General features: G+C 47.6%; 1 non-coding gene across 1 annotated transcript; it reads left to right on the forward strand.

Moving 5' to 3' along the window:
- The first annotated feature begins 1,814 nt into the window (after positions 1-1,814).
- trnai-gau (transfer RNA isoleucine (anticodon GAU)) lies at positions 1,815-1,889 on the forward strand. Its single transcript has one exon. It is a non-coding gene; the product is annotated as a tRNA-Ile (tRNA).
- Positions 1,890-15,537: the final 13,648 nt, after the last annotated feature.

Below are 15,537 nucleotides of genomic sequence, written 5' to 3' on the forward strand. Positions count from 1 at the left end.
CTATGTGGGGGAGGGGTGTCGTCTTGTAGGCTCCAGGTATGTTTGAATAAGCATGATCCAGTGTCTTGTCTCCTCTGGTGTGGCACAAAACATGCTGATGAAACCTGGGGAGGACTGTCTTCAGGTTGGAGTGATTAAAGTCACCCGCAACAATAAAAGCAGCCTCCGGGTGTCTTGTTTGCTGTTTGCTAATGGCTACATGCAGTTCCTTCATTGCAATCTTAGCGTTAGCATCTGGTGGCATGTAGACAGCAGTGACAATGACCGATGTGAGTTCTCTTGGGAGGTAGTAAGGTCTACATTTTACCATGAGAAACTCCACATTGGGTGAGCAGTGACTCTCTGTGATAACAGAGTTTGTGCACCAAGCATTGTTCATATAAATGCACAAACCTCCACCTTTGGTTATACCGGAGTCCGCAGTCCTGTCTGCCCTAAGGATGGAGCGTCCTGCTAACTCGATAGCATTGTTCGGGATACTGCTGTTAAGCCAAGTCTCTGTGAAAATCATGACGTTGGAGTCCATAATCCGTTTGTTGTTGGTGATACAGAGTCGTAGTTCGTCCATTTTGTTGATCAGAGATCGGACATTAGCAAGGAAAATGCTGGGTAAAGGGAGCCGGTGCGGTGTTAGCTTTAGCCTAGCTCGTAGCCCTCCGCGCTTACCCCGCCTTTGTTTACGATCTCGACGCCGTCTGCGAGCACTTCCGCCCGGCCGGGTGGAGTGGGCAGCCTCCAGTGTCCTGGAGATCTCCGGGATGAGTCGGAGATCGGCGATAAAACGGTCCGAGTTGGAGGACTTTATGTCTAGGAGCTCCTGTCTGCTATAGGATGTTAAAGCAGCACTGTACTGGATGAAAAAAACAGCGAGGAGCAGATAAAACACAGCGAATTTGCAAAATCTGGAGAGACGCTGAGCCTCACGTTGTTCACGCGCCGCCATCTTGGTCGTAAAGGACACAACAGTCACGAATGTAGCGGTTTCCCTCAAGCTGTAACTCCAGGTCGTCCTTTTTGTGGGTAATGGATCTGGCGTTGGTGAGATACAGACTGGGCAGGGGTGGCTTATGTGGATTGTTTCGTAGCCGTAGCAGTAGGCCGGACCTGCGACCCCGCTTCTGCTTGCGCTCCCGACGCCGCCTGCGCCTCTTTCCAGACCCGACAACAATCCACGGAGCGCCCGGTGGTCTCGCTAGTTCGTCTGGGATGTTGTGTCGACGATGAAAGTCTCTGCAAACTGCCAGTTTGTGTCGGTAGCCGATGTCCACAAGGTCCTGTCGGGTATAGTGGTGTAATGCCGATGTATACGTGGATAGAGTCCATAGACAAACACACATGAAATAAGCAAAAAAGCACTGAAAGGGAGAGCCGTGAGCCGCTGCGTCTGTGCGCACCACTATCTTGGATCGTCTCGCAAGAGACTCGTCCGGGCGAGACCGGTCCAATGGACCGGTATTATGGTTCATGGAAATCCAAGGGATGATAAAAGCAAAACTGGATTTAACCTGATCCATAATTTTATACTCCTCTGGGACGCCACGAGGGATACCTATGGCGTCAATGTATGTCGGGTTGGGGGCGTCTAACCAGGGTGAGGTTGACACTCCCAGGCATGCTTAACGGTCCGTTTTCCTCGTTTTAGCTTGTTCCACCATCAAAAGCCAATTGTTAAACTGTCCCGAAATACCTGTCAAGAGGACAAACAAGGTGTCCACCAGGTCCCCACTTATCGCCCTCAGACCCCAGCGTACCGATTGAGTCTGCTTCGGGGTACATAAAATAAAAATACATCAAATATTGCAATGGTGTCCTGTGGCCGATTAGCTCAGTTGGTCAGAGCGTGGTGCTGATAACGCCGAGGTCACGGGTTCAACCCCTGTACTGGGCCCGGTTTCACAAAGCAGGTTTAGTGAAAACTCGGAGTATGTTAACCCTGAAATGAGGGAAACTCTGAGTTTTCCGTTTCAAAAAGGGAGGTAAGTCAAACTCCAGCCTGTTTCACAGAGAGAGATAACTTAACCTCGGTGTCAGTTACTATGGCAACAGACTGTGAACATAACCTGGTCGGGACCAGGTTTTCTTCAATGAACCTCGAGTTTCTTTCTGTCTCCGCCCTCTTACGCTACACACGGTGTGATTCATTCATTGTCGCGCGTGTTTAAAGCCAGTTTGGTCGTTTTTCATAATCACCATCACCAACAGCAGTAAAATAAACAGAAAGACAACATTTTTTTTATTTGGTCTTCTTTATTTCCTACAAATAAGAAAAAAAATGGTTTCTTACTTTTTAATTGTTACAATCATCAACACAATTCACCTATGACCTTGCACCCACCTCTAACTTGTGTTTTAATAATTAAATTTCCAGATCCGTTTTAGTTATCTGGCGGTCCAGCAGCACCATTTCTTTTTCTGTTTTTTGTACTGTTTTTAATAAATGCACTTTGTAGATTTCTTTTAGTGGTAGCTGGGAACACATAAGGATGACATTATACAGTTGCACATGAATTCCACTGAATTAACCTCTGGAATTTACTGAATATCTCACTGTGTCAATCTGTGCTGTGGAGGTTGAGGGACCCTCTTCCTGCTGCCCAGCCATGCTCTGTTAAAATGGATAAGAATCCGTTAATACTTCAGTGTAGGCTAAAAGTCACTATAATCCACAAAAGCATGTAAAGACATGTGAATGGAGAGGAAATCAGTAACATCAAGATTTTACCTCTGTAGGCCTCTCAGGCTCCCTCTCAGACACCACAGAGAAGGCAGCAGACATTGTGGTCCCATCATCTTCATCATCCTGTTTAGAGTGTTGTGTTTCACTATGCTATACTTTAAATATGGCATAATCTCTGGACTATTGGCTACTTACAGTGAAAGTGGCAAATGGATCCACTAGACCAAGTACGCCTTCAGAATCTGTTGAGACAAAAGAAAAACACATGAAAGGGAAATTAACATTGAACTATAGGCCCAAAAGAAGTTTGAGGCCTAGGCCTATTACATCTTATCAAGGCTGGTGGCTCCTGTGTAATCATGTCCGAGGATGAGGTTCCTCCAGGGATCCCCTCTGCGACTGGCCTCCCGACAGTCTGACTCATGGCCAGCTCCTCTGCCTCGGTCAGACGTGGTGGGGGTGGTCCTCCGCCAGTTTTGCGGGCATCTGCCCGCTTTCTGTTGGCTGAGTAGAAGTTAGATGTTGCTTTTCATATGTCTGATTTAACTGTATACAGGCGAGGACATTTATGTGTGTGAAAACAATATTATGTTGGAGATAATGCACACTGAAACAGCCGCTGAATGATATTTAGTGGTAAACATGATTAAAAAGAGGCACCCTGACTGTTATGCTGAGGGCTTACCTGTTTGAACAATGTTTTTATATTTCATCTTCAGCTGCTTCCACGTTCTTTTTTCGCCGGTGGGATTACATCTAAGTGACATAAATTGTAGCTGTAACACCATTCTACTTGTTTGCATCTGTAGCCTAATATTATTGTGATTGCATAAATGTATATAATAAATTTAAACTTACGCATTGACTCGAGCAGTAATCTTCTCCCACGCCGACTCACGTTCTTTTGCTGCTGCAGCCGTGTTGCTTTTCTTTTTAAAAACGCTTTCAATGTTGCTTTACTCTTTAAAAACGCTTTCAAATTCGCCGTATGACCGCATTAATATATCCAGTTCCAGAGGACTGAAATATGACGATCTTTTCTTCACCATGGCAACGATCACTCATTGCCATGGTGAATCGAGGGAACGGGGCTCCAATGATCAGGGCTTTTTAAAGTTGTGGTGCACGCGCTTAACTCAGAGTGAACAAACTCTGTGTTGATTGAACCAAATGAAATCACCTGTTCTGAAACCCGTAACTCAGAGTTTCCTGTCTCAGAGTAGATCAACTCAGAGTTCGGGGTTAGACTCAAGAGTTGGTTGAACCTGCTTCGTGAAACGGGGCCCTGGCCACCTTCTTTATGTGCTCCAGGAACAACAAAAGCCCACGGCGGCAACTTACCAGCCCCCATAACCAACATCACACCACCCACCCACCTGCGAAACACCCTCGACAAGACCGGGGAAAGGTAAAGAAAACAGCATGTCAAAGCAGAGCGGCAACAAACCTCTTGGTCACCACGACTGCAAGGAGCAGAGCAATGGGGGCAGTGGACCCCACTATCCTCTTCTATCTAAGTTCAAGTCTTGGTGGAACCGACTTACCCTGCAGCAATCAACTGTGTTGTCCTTTACCAGGTAGTGTATGCTTACTTATTTACTTGTTGATTTGAGTTCAAATACAAATCAGAGGTAAACGTGGACCAGGATGAGTTCCCCAAATGACACGAATGTCTGTGACAGCTGATGTCAAGGATCAGCTGGCAACATGTGCATGTGAGGAAGACACTTGGTTTGTGAGCGGGGCTACACAAGTCTTTCCAGTTCCAGTTAAAAGCCAGGCGCCTCACTCGTTTCCATAAAGTACCAAGGGATTGTCCTGTTGCCCTTGTATTTTGAGGGCAAAAAGGAGGCATTGGGACTTGAATCCCGGACACTCACATCAAAAATCTAACCTTCAGGTGACTGGCTCAACCTTTGTCTTGTCTGACCATGAACTCTTTCGTCCAGAAGATATTTGGCTTGTCCATGTGGGCAGTTTAAGACCTCACTCGATCTTGGAGGTGTCGATTCCGGGACCTGCCTCTTTCTTTCTCCTTCCTCTTCCTCCTCCAGTCGTCCCCATCCACCGCGGCTGAAGCACTGGCAATACAGCCTGGACAACAGTGTCAGCGTGAGCCCATAGAGGGTTACCTGAATCCCTCTTTGACAGACCCCTCTTGAAATTGCTTTTATGCTTTTAAGGACGTTCTTTTTCGTTGGCAGGTGCTGAGGGCCCAGAGCGGCAGCAGTTTCCCTGTGTCCCTTTTTTTCCACTTTTGGTTTGCTGAGTCACGGGTGCAGTGTGGTTTGGATCCCTCCTTTTATGCTACCGCTGTCGTGGTAAGCCCAGCCCAGGCCTCTTTTCTTTTTGATAACTCCTCCCATCACCACTTTCTTTGTATTATTCATGGTTTGTGGCTCATTTTAAGAGAATTGTTTAATGAAATAACTACTTTTATAATTGTAAATCACGATCTTGTTGTGTGGGATTTTTGGGGTTAATGTAGAGTTTGTGATTGATCCAACCTGTTACATCCAGGGGTGAAAGTCCCCAGGTGAAGTTGTCAGCAATTTACCTACCCTGCTCGCTTTGCCACACATGCAATGACACCACAGCGGCCACCTCCTTCCTCTGAGCCCCTCCATGCAGGCCAGTGATGCACCCAATCAGTCATCTGGGAAATATGTATTGTGTGTCCAAACTGGGACAGTTGCTCGTGTACACAACTTCAGAGATCAAGCACATGTCCTTGTTCCCATGTTTTTGTAAAAGTAGGAATTGAACGGCCGTGTTTCCACCCAGTTTCGACCCGGGGATCTTTTACATGTGAATGGGGATCAATGGGAATGGGCTGTTAAGAGGACTGGCGAGGTCACAAAGCAGTTGCCAAACAATGAATCACGACGATTTGTCCAAAGTGGGGGCAGATTGACAATTGTCCAAATTGACAAAGATTTCTCCTTTGGAGGGAAAATTGTAGTTCATTAAACATGTTCCAGAAATAATGGGCTTTTCTTCAACAAAACAAGAAATCACAATTGGAAATGAGGCTTGAAGGTGAAGGTGAAAAAAGCACCTGAGCCAACCTCAGGCTCGCCTTGATGTCTCAGTGGACTGAAGGTTGGCTGGATGGGCGGGATTTTGAAGTTAAGGTCCTTTTTCCAAACTATTTGCCAAGTCACAAGGCAAATCAGGATTATACTCAAAGCTTGAAGGCTTGAAACAGGGACCTTTAGATCTTCAGTCTAACACTCTCCCAACTGAGCTAGTTCAGCTGCAAAAGTGGACCTCAGTCTGGGCTAAAAGTAGGGGCAGTGTGACACTGGGTCTGTGCCATGTAAGTTGCTGTGTACCTGGTCCGGTGTGTTCTCTTCTTGGGTTGGAATGTCCCCATGCTGGTAACGGGTGGGGAATACAGTCCGTTGATGAGAATAAGCGGTACAGAAAATGGATGGATTTCACTGGTTGAAGTCTCCAGCTACCACAGAAACGGTCATGGTCCACGAGCCTCTGTTTTGAATTCCCCTTTGGCCAATTGACACCACATCAACTCTCAGAATTGTAGTTCATTAGATTAGATTAGATATTGAAGGATTTCATGTATGTTGGTCTCCTATTCTTTGTGTCTCATGTATGTTTGTCTCCTATTTCTTGTGTCTCACTCATATAACTATGCACTACATTTAATCAAGTACAACCAAGTAGCCTTGGGCAAATCACAGGACACATAATCGCTTTCAGGCACATACAGTTCCGGAGCGCTACTACACATTCACAATTTTGACTAACAACAGATAACGGGAGAGCATGACGTCGGCAGCCACGGCCTGTCGATAACGGCTGGCTCCACCGCTCCACCCCGGCCGCCCTGCGTTGGTGAGAAGATGTCAGCCGAGGAAAGGAGGGGGGCCACCTGTGATATGCCAGAGATCTACCGACATTTCTTAGCATAAGAAAAGCCGGGCAGGGACAGTTAGCTGTACTCATTTGTTCTGACCTGTAAGTAAAGCCTACGTCTCTGCAGGTGTTAGGGAAAGACTTATGAGCCCGGAGCTCCGTGTAATCTGACTGGTCTGAGAGTAAACCATATAACTGACAAGTTTGTTGTCATCTCTTGCCTCCAACACGACACCCACAGGAATCACTGACCTAAGAACAGGTGGTCAAATTCCAACAATTGGCGCCCAACGTGGTTGGAGGGGGAGTTGTGTTGTGTGGTTTGGTCTTACTTTAGGCTGCAGTTCGATGCTCTGGGCTTCCACTACAGGCGCGCCTCTACAAATAAAAAGGTAAGCAGAAACCTGTTTATTCAAATTCTGCTATTGGTCAATAACAAATTTGGTGGAAACCTGGTAGCATTGTGTCTGTGTGTCTGATAATATTATTACGCTAGCAGGTGTGTTGACATAGTGTATGTTTTGTGACATTATTGTGAAGTTTTGAGAAAAACGGTGTTTGTTCCAGTATACTGCGTGGTCCGGGACCGCTAAGGGTCGGCGTACCCAACTGGGTGGAGGGCCGTAAATGTAACGCTCCATTCGGGTCCAGTGAAGGGCAGTACACCAGCAGGCGGTGAGGGGAACGCTTCACATGGATGCTTAAATAGACAGGGTCTATTTGATAACTTTCATTATTGCTCAACATCCTTGCAACTATCAGTTTTGTATTTGTTTTTTGTTTTAATTGTTGTGGGAATAGAATGGAAGGTGAGTTGGGCCGAGAATGTGAGGAGTAGGAAATGTGTGGGGGTCCCCCGAGGGTGTCAGAAAGTGAGTTGTTTGGTTTTGTGGAAGGTCAGGTTATGAGGGGCTTGGTAAGTCAGGATAAGAATAAAGATAGACAGATGGTACGTAAGATATGGGAAGTGTGTGATGGACAGAGTAGGGATAATATTGTGAAGGTTCAGAGTAAGTTCAGACGGGAGGAGGAAAAGATTATGAAATAAATAAGACAGGTGGAGGAGAAAATTGAGCAGGCGTCATTCTGGCAGAAGTCAGAACTTAAGAATACGCTGAAAAAATTAGAAGATTCCAGGCGAATGATTCATTCGATGGGGATGGCAAGCTTGGCTTTGGCCGCCCCGTACATGACGCGGGAAAAACAGTCGAAGGCGAGAAGCGCCCTAGTGGTCACGTCATCGGCACCCCCGTCCGATCCAAACCCTCCCAGTGGAGTCTATCCTTCTCTAAGATTCCAGGGAGAAGTCGACATTAATGGGGAGGAGTTAAATAGACACGTTCCGACCCTACAACAAGCAAGGCGCCATCCCCCAACAGACATAGGCAGCCCCGCGCCACAGGTTGGCGACCCATCAGTGGAGACTGGTGGTGCGACTTCCTGCACGGGTGCGATGCAAAACATGTCCCTTATAGATTCGGCCAGACACAGTAAAAGCGTATCTAAGATTTTAAAACAAATTGACATGTCTAATGTGTTGCCAGAAGGCAGTACCAGGCGCCGACACCCTGCTGAGGCAGATTACAGCAGGCGCCAGCCGGCAACACCTACGGCGGAACGGGATACCCAATCGGAAGATGACATATCCCTAACGCCATCTTCACCAGCCCCTGTGAGACGAGACAACACAGGGGCTTGATCTAAAACAGTTATGCCTTTAAAAGTTGACGTGGCGAGCCAGCACACGGTATACACACCTTTTACCATAACAGACATTGACGGCATGTGTCATAAGTTGCCTCCACTGGCCCGTGGAGCAGACCCATGGATCAACGAGGTATTGCGCCTCACAGCTGGCCTCAGTTTGGCCTGGGGAGACGTCCGCTGTCTGTGACCACACTGTTTCGAGCGGCAGTGCTAGCTGGAATGCCCTCGTCAGTGGCTAATAAATTAAAAGATGTTCCTAATCTGTCAGTCGAAACAGAAAAATCATACAAAGCGATCTTGTTACACCACATGCGCAGGCACCGTGAGGAGGAGGACGAAAAAGATAAAACACAAAAGGATTTAGCAGCACAACTGTTGAAATTACAATTAGCTAAAGAACGAGAGTTCACCTCAGATAAAAAGAAAGAGAAAAACATAATGTGGCAGGGGTGTGGTGGCATGTCTAACCGAGGTGGGAGAAGGGGTGGACCGTCTCAGGGCTACACTGGCTGTTTCGTGTGCTGAGCTCTTGACCACTGGGCACGTGATTGCCTCACCTGCACTGGACAGTGGCCACCATCAGGACCACTGCAGTCGCTCCCACAACAACAGCAACAGCAACCATGGGCTCATCAACCACCAGGCATGCAGTCACAAGGAGGCTCACGTGGGCGGGGCGGCCCATTCCACCGACCTCAGCAACAGCAAGCGGCTTCTCAAACTTCCCCTGCTGGTCAATACGACCAAGACCAGGACGGCGGTGCCAACTGGTTTGAACTTGATTGGTCGTGACATATTGACTGCTTCTAATGCTACTATTTTGTGCACAGACTCTGGTTTAACCCTGACGTTGCCAGATGGCACGACAGTGGACTGCAACAACCAAAGTACAGGAGGACAATACCTGCTCAACACAACTGCCGGCAACCACAACAGCCGACATTTATTGGTGCCTTCTGACTCGGACTTCGTCACCAAGCAGTGTGGTGTCAGTCTATGAGACGTGGAAACCATGGATCCTGTCCAAGGCCACGTATATGCCTCCCACCACCCCCGTTACATTGCACATTGTTTTACGACACACAACAGGATATGACATATCAGGAAGGTATGGAGTAGTGGTTAAATTCTTCTCGTCTTTTCGCAGGTCCTGAGGGGGTGGCGGCCAGCGTCTATTTTGTTAAGTTGGAACAGGCCTGGTACAAAGGCACACCTGATCTCTTTGGCTGTGGCCCCAGGACATGAACAACAGTCCTTGGGTCCCATGGTGAAACGGTTGTTGGCAGCTAAAGACTGGACGCCGCTCCCTGAGGTACCGCAGGTACAACACTCACCCTCGGAGTCGGTGTATCGTGTGGTGTGCCAATGCACAGACGTGTCCGTTGTTCAACATCGCTTGATTGACAGGTACGAGCTAAAAACACTGACAGATCACGAACTCTTCGGACCCATGTTGGACACCATCCCGGAGGGGGTGTGGTCCAACGGTCCATTTGACGTAGGTTTTTGTGAGTTGAAAGTATTTTGCTTGCATCTATCATGGCCAACGGTTCCAGTACACCCGCATGCCCCAAGGTTTCAAGAACAGCCCTGGTTTGTTCAATCATCATTTGCACTAGGTGTTGTCAGTTTTGCAGCTTCCAGATGGATGGACGATCTCCTCCTCGCCACTGACTCTGCTGATTGTTGTTTGCAGGCCACGGAAGCCGTGCTGCTGTGTCTGTACGAATTGGGTTTCAAAGTCTCACGCAAAAAGCTACAATGCTGGAGGAAAACTGTCACCTTTCTGGGTCGTGTTCTCTCAGCTGCTGGCTGCGCCATGTCGGACGCCCATCGTGCGTCCATCCTCAGGCATCCCAAGCCTTCCACGGTGGGTGAAATGCTGTCCTTTTTGGGACTGTGTGGTTACAGTCGACAGTACATCCCCTGCTACGCGGAACGCACTGCACCCTTGCGCGCGTTGCTGTTTTATGAAATAGCTTGTTACAGGTTCGGAGAGATCGCAGCAGAGAAATGACCACAAACAACGGCTGTATGTATATTAATGATATTTAATGATAAAACACACAGCAGTTCACAACATTTCCCATCATGAGTTATTATGCTAGACACAAGCTGTCACCCCCATGCCCCCACATAACACTCCAATCAACACAGTTCAGATCCAGAATAGCATACCTTACCGTTGACAGAGGGCGGAGAGCCAAAAACACCCCGGTAGAGTAATCTGGAAACCGAAAGCTGGACACTCGTGCACAGTTCACAGCAGACTCTAACCGGGATTGAGAAAACAAATGCTTTATAGACTCGCCCGTGCGAAAACAGGTGGCCAGCCTGTCTCCGCAGGAGAGGAGTCATCACCTCCGTCCTCTGCCTCAGGCACCTCAATGTCTCACAACATTCTAGTTCGTTTCTCACAACATTCTAGTTCGTTATCAGGATATGGGAATAATATTTATCCCGTTGCCGGAACGAGTTAAAAACAAGTTAAAAACAAGTTATATAAGTGTGAAAAGTCAAAAAGTGTGCGAAGCAAGTTATATAGTTGTCAAATAGAAGCGGGCAAAAACAAGTATATGAGTGTAAAAACATGAGGTCCCTGGTTCAAGCCTTCAAAACATGCATTGCATAGCCATGTGGGTCAGCTCAGGACAACACAAATAACAATCTCTTCCTTCAGTTGCCAAGTGCGTGCCAAGGGCTCTAAGCATGCCAACGCCAGGCTGGACTGGGACTCGGAGACTTCACATGCCTTCGTGACCCTAGGTCAGTCGCTGGCCTCTGCTTTGGCTGCGCAGACAACCGTTGTGTACTCATTACACCGCGGGGGTCGCGACTCTCATCCAAAAGACCACCCTGCCCCGGAGGATGTCTCATCTCTTAGGTCGCCTCGGTCTGCATTGGATGCAGCCCGTGAGGGGGGAGGTGGTGAAGATGTCGCTGCCCTTGGCGATATCCCGAGCCCTGGGGGCTCCTCCTCCCCAACCAACAACTGAGGCGATTTCTGGATTAACTAACACACACACACACACACACACACACTGATAGTTCAGCACCTGATTACACTGATACTGCACAACATACATGCAAGCGGCAAACTATATTACATGCCACTTAGGATAAGCTTCCTGGTTTTGTTTTGACATTTTTGTCATTAGCTATACTTCTTTATCTCACTCTGTGTTCTTTTTCGTCTGTAGGTGTGGTCGGAGGCCGAATAACTGCCACGGCGGTCCCAGACGGAATGGTGTCCACCAGTGCTTCTAAACATTACAAGAGAGTTCCTGACGAATATAAACTAGTCAATCAGATTGCAGCAGGTTTTGAGTCAATTATCCCTTGGATCACCGTTAATAAAAATGTTGATTGCATCAATTATGTGCATTACAATCTACAGCGCCTCTCCAATCAGAATATTGTCAGGGCAAGGGCGCGTGGCGCGGCGGTTTGATCCCCAGATGCAGGACACAGCAGGCTCAGGTAAGGTCTTAAAGTCTTTTAATTGTCCAGTGAGTGAGGCACAAGAAACTGAAAGCGAGGGCGCACAAAGAGGGGGCTCCGTGACTTAGTGCCAGCAGGCACAACACAAATTACCTCACGAAACAATAAGTAGTCCGAAAGGCACGCGGGCTACCGGACGGGTAGGAGGGTGCGTGGCAGAGGCGAAAGCAGTGCTGAAGGGGTACAGGAGCACGGTAACAGCTCGGAGCTGGTCTGTCACATCCACCAAGGAATAATCCAGCACCCTCCTGCAGCAGCTCAGTGCCTAATGATGGAGGCTGGAAATTAGGATGAATTGGCAACAGCTGCACCCGTCAGGTAGCTCCGCCCAACTCAAGGGAGGTCCGCGTCTGTAAATGCACAAGGAGAGCAGTAAGGGTACAAATGACACCAAAACCCAGACGTGCCCCCAAACAGCAACATGAGGTATAAGCACATGTCACAGCGCAGCGTGACAAATATACCTTTATTTGTCCCTCAGTGGAGAAATTTACATTGCACAGCAGCAAAGGGGACAGAACTAGTTCAACAGTAAAAAAATAAACAATCTAAGAATAAACAAAAGTAATAAAGTAATAACAGTTTAACAATTTTGTCACGCGGATTGTTGTTTGATTTCCCGACGGGGAGTTCCTGTTTTGTATGTCACAATTTCACGTTGAACCTTGAGCAGGATTACGATTGCAACAACCAGTAGGGTAAAGCAACCCCTTCTCACTAGAACATCACTTTTTTTCATATTTTTTAAAATGATTTCAAGACCAAAATATGTGATTTGGATACACATGACAGAGGTCTATTAAACTCATGAAAAACATGCAACTTAGTGAAAATTGGATTTAGCGCCTTTTGGTTGCAAGCTCTTCACTTCTTCCCTACCTTTTGTTGCAACTGCACAGTCAACAGCTTGGGCAGCCCTGGGTGTGCGTCGCATACGGAAACCTTTCTTCCGTGGCATCTAAAAGAAAAGAGATGAAATCAATGTCAGTTCACACACCATGAACTTAAGCTTCTAAATGCTCTTTTCCATGCTCTCTGGTTACCCCGTGTGTGCGTGGGTTTTCTCCGTGCCCCCCCCATTGGCGATGCCATATTGTCCATAGGCATGAAACTGAGTGTGAATGGTTGTCTATATGTGCCCTGTGATTGGCTGACAACCAGGATGTACCCCGCCTCTCGCCCGAATACAACTGGGATAGACTCCAGCAGCAGCAGTAGAAAATGAATGAACATATCCATACATCTTACGTACTACCTATCCTCACAAGGGTTGCGGGCATGCTGGAGCCTACCCCAGCTATATTCAGGCGAGAGGTGGACTACATCCTGGTCACCAGCAACACACAGGGCACATATAGACAACCATTCACAGTCACATTCATGGCCACAGACAATATGGAGTGTGTGTGGGGTGGGGGTCAAATGAAAGTGAGTATGTGATTGGTTGACAACTGTTGAATACATGTGCATCAAGAACCTTCTACAACAACAGTATAGTCATCAAGCTGGACTTGTTCCACTGTATGCGACGGCTTCTTCGTGAGTGTGCCTCAGAACATCACCCGCTATACAGCACCTTTGCACAGTTCCTATCGGCTGCCTTCTCTGTGGTGGACCAGGAAGACCTGCAGAGGCTCCAGGATGCATACGTCTTCTGTGGCATCCAGCCTGCAAATCCCACCAAGCAGCATATTCGTGAGCACTGCAGGATAAAGATTCCTCCGCCCGGGACGCTTATTCAGAGAGTGGAAGGGGTGTTGAAGCACTTTCTGTTAGAATAAAATGTAGATACATGTACTATTTTGTTAGTTATCACCCTTATATCCATTTGCTTAGACAATAGAAAGTGTTTGAATGTGCTGAAGAAGGAATGTTCCTGTGACCCTGATCAGAGACGCCCAGCGACCCCCAGGTCCTGGAGGTGCCTGGATGCACCAACAGCGACTCTGCAGATGCTCATGTTAATCCTGCAAGAATGTGTCAAGATAAATAACTCATAAAACATTAAAAGTAATTGCTCTCACATACACACACACACATAGACAAACAAATACAGCTCGTGCAACTGCCTTCTCCACCCCCCCTTAGAGTTGCACGACCATGTAGTAGGGACCCCCGAAAGAGAATAAAAAGAGAGGAGTATGAACTGCATACTCAGAGTGGAGCGGCATGTCACTGGGTATGTGGTTTCACTCTCCTCGCTGCGAGTAACTTTGAATATTGTTGTCTGTCTCTTCTGTATTTCTGTATTTAAGTGTTTTTACAAGTGTCACAGGAGTTTGAACCTGACACTTTCACCTGACCACAGATCCGAATGGCAACACTGCTGGCAACACTGCTGAGCACTGATGTGCTCCCTCAATGCTTTTTTCAGACGGGTCTTTGGCGAAGAAAAGTTTGTCCAGGTTTGGCCTGGAGTACAGGGAGCCAGAGTGTTGTTCGGTCCCTTTAGACTGGGACAAACATAAAACCAAGAAGGACCCCGGCCGCGCCACAAGTGCTCCTTCTCCAGGCATCCTGTCTGATCAAGGAGCTGGTCAGGGAGCAGAACCAGTGCAGCCTTCCTCCACACCTCCCACCAGGCTTTCAACTTTGTTCCCCACTCTGTTCACCCTCTTCAAACTGCTACTGCGACTACGTCTAGTCGTGTGGCCCCTATCCCAGCATCTGAGTTGGACAATAAAGCTTCTGTTTCTGAGCTTCAGCCACAGCCAGGTAAAAACTTATCTAAACTAATCATGTGTCCCCTTGTTCTAATAGTGTTGCATCTTGTTTGAACCAAATAACAAATGTGTATCTCATGGTTTTCTTTGCCTAGAGCCCACAAGAAGATTGCCCATCCAATGTTCTCCGACTGCTGCCCGCACTGGACCAGTGAAGACTGGAGGGAGAGTATTTGTGTTGGACCACAAGCGCTGGCCGTCTCCAAAGAAGTCGGCAATTGACGAGCTCCTTAATAAACATCGCGGGCACGAGGACATGATCAAGCTTGTGGTTCGGGAGTATGGCACTCTTGTCCACAAGTCCAGCAAAGACCCCAACAGCATGCTGCATCCAACATCAAAATTGCATATTTCTAAATACATAAAACACAACAGTAAATTTCTCAATACATCATCTTCACTAAATACCAGCCCAGAGAAGCTGCAACATACACAGCAGCTTTGGCAGTTGCTAAGCACTACCTCTGCTTTGCCTGTCGTGACACTGCCTGCAGCTATGGTCATTCCACCATCACCACCACCACCACCACCTGCTCATACCCCATTGGAGCAGGAGCAACCACCTCCCGTGTCAAAAAAACTCAAACAAAAACATGTCTGTGCTGTTGTCAACCAAAATCAAAATATCAAGGGGATGGGACATCAATACATGACTTTTATCAGCAGGGCCCTGTCAGATACTTTTATTGCCCCACAAAAGTGTTCCAAAAATATGGTGCAGAAGGTCTGACAAACCCCAAGATGCCATTTCAAGAGTTCAGTCAAACAGACTTCTTCCAGCGAGAGCTCGATGATACAAGAAAGAGGGTGGAGGGAAAAACAGCAGAAGAAGAGGAAGAGGGAGGAATCTCCTCCACCCCCTGTCCGAAAGTGCCGGTTCTGCAGGATGCAGCTAAAGCAGGATCCGAACAGCCCCCACATCCACACTGGCTTTCCAGGGCAAGCAGGGAAGTACATCTACTGCCCTGCCAAAGTCTTCTCTATCTATAGAGAGAACGGGATGGAAAGAGAGATGAGCTGGAGGGAGTTCCAGGCCTCTCCTTTTTATGA

This window comes from Doryrhamphus excisus, chromosome 7, assembly GCF_030265055.1.
Source record: "Doryrhamphus excisus isolate RoL2022-K1 chromosome 7, RoL_Dexc_1.0, whole genome shotgun sequence".
In the NCBI taxonomy this organism is placed as follows: domain Eukaryota; kingdom Metazoa; phylum Chordata; class Actinopteri; order Syngnathiformes; family Syngnathidae; genus Doryrhamphus; species Doryrhamphus excisus.